General features: G+C 48.0%; 1 protein-coding gene across 1 annotated transcript in view; it reads left to right on the top strand.

Annotated features, from left to right (window-relative positions):
- PRDM6 (PR/SET domain 6) overlaps positions 1-533 on the top strand; it is a 99955-nt gene extending 99422 nt beyond the window's left edge. Inside the window, exon 8 of the mRNA XM_081827165.1 lies at positions 1-533. This exon is cut by the window's left edge and continues 437 nt beyond it. The gene's annotated coding sequence lies outside the window, so the exon portion shown is untranslated.
- The last annotated feature ends 1253 nt before the right edge of the window (positions 534-1786 follow it).

Below are 1786 nucleotides of genomic sequence, written 5' to 3'. Positions count from 1 at the left end.
TCCTGTGGGTTCTTCTGCCCACAACTTGTGACTGAGAATGCACAGGGACTTCTTTCTCAATGCACCTTTTTTTAGTAGCATGATTCAAGGGGACCCATTGTACAGCTTCCCCCCCCCCCCCCCCACCGCCCGCAGCTTGGGTTTGGGTGGTCTGACGCGGCCGCCCGGCGGGACCGGAAGCCAGAGCCTCCGCTAGGTCAATGCCACCATGGGCCCCAAGGGTGGTCCCTTGCTCTGTTTTCCTACGCACTTTTTATGCCACTCCTTCCATCCGGCAGCCTGGCCTTGATACAGAAAAGCCTGGAAGAGGCAGAAAACCATTCGGTTTCAGAATTCAAGAAGAAGAAGTGGGGACCTGACTTTGGCCTGTCAAGATCTCAAAAACATTGAAAATGTACAGAGCTTCATAATACAGTATATTGTTCTGAAGCAGCTAGTTGAGAAGATTTTGTTTTCAGTACCATTTTAGCTTAAAAAAAAACAAAACAAAAAAACAAAAAATAAAGTTCTTCGGTATGAAGCTGAAATAGAAAGTCTGAGGCTTCAAGGAATTTTTTCGTTGTGTCTATGGTGGTGGTGAATATGTGAGCAGAAGGGTGCCCAGCCCATGGTCAGCGCCCCGTGGAGGCACTTTCCTCTTCCTTCCTCCCGTAGGTGAAGCCCGGAAGACCCCTTTACTCCCTCCCAAGTGTCAGGGGAGCTTTTCGGCAAAAATAAGTGACAGGAGCCCAGACCCAGAAACAGAGGAGGAGCCCGGAGAGGGTTGTGATGAGAACAGACTGCGGCAGGAACAGCTCATTTCATCCATTGGAATTACCTTTTCCTCTCCTCTGGCCCTTGACAAGGCTCTTCTTTCATCATTAATCTGTTGCAAGAGGAAGGATGGTGTCCATAATTGCACTGTTGTTTGAGTGCAAGGGAAGCGAGTGAACTTCAGCTAGTCTCTGGGCAGCTCAACAGCAGTGCCCAGTCATCCCGGGGTATATCCCACAGAACGATCCATTCCCCGGGAGGAACCGGCGGTTCCTGCTGGCATCGTGGCGGAGACCAAGTCCACCTTGTAGATGTCTTGATCACCTGATAGCAGGACACAGCATTTTAAGGAACTCCTTGTCTTTTAGCCCTCCCAGGGTCTTCCCGTAACAAATATATGAGACACAGAACTGGCTCCTGGAAGGCAAGGGTACTTGGTGGCTCAATTTACTTGGTCCTCATGGATTTGGCTCTCAGAACATCTTCCTTCCCTTCTGATTTTGCTTCTCCGCCCCTTAGCATCCAGCTGTCACGTTCAAAGTGGAGGAACACAGGGCCTTGTTAATTGTGTTTGTAATTTATTTATATATATGTTGTTAAAAAGCAGAACCGAATCGAGTCAGTTTGAAGGTCTGATTGGGTTTCTTAGAGGATTCATGAATTGGGCCACGTTCTATCTCACCAGCTTCCAGGAGGTGGACCAGCTAAGTAGGAGGCTTTTATAGGAAGGAGGGTAGGGCAAGGAAGGTATCAGCAAAAGAAACGGAAGGATTCTTTCAGGCCAGGACATCATCTTTTGGGGGTGGAAGGGAACTGGCAGGATTTTTCTCATGCAGGTCACCTTGCTAGTGCCAGTCAGGAAATTCCAGATTGACTCTTAAACGGTTCGTGGGACAGGTTGAAACTGTAATTAAGCTCTTGTAGGGGGCAGATGACTCCGTTTCGGGCTTGTTATTTCTTTTCACAATATATTTATATCTCAAAATAATCTCTAGCATTGTGGTCTTCAAAGAGGAACTGGAACAATCCTGAC

This window comes from Leptonychotes weddellii, chromosome 7 (assembly GCF_054177405.1).
Source record: "Leptonychotes weddellii isolate Sample4059 chromosome 7, ASM5417740v2, whole genome shotgun sequence".
Classification (NCBI taxonomy): domain Eukaryota; kingdom Metazoa; phylum Chordata; class Mammalia; order Carnivora; family Phocidae; genus Leptonychotes; species Leptonychotes weddellii.
This window is presented reverse-complemented; position numbering and strand designations above follow the sequence as displayed.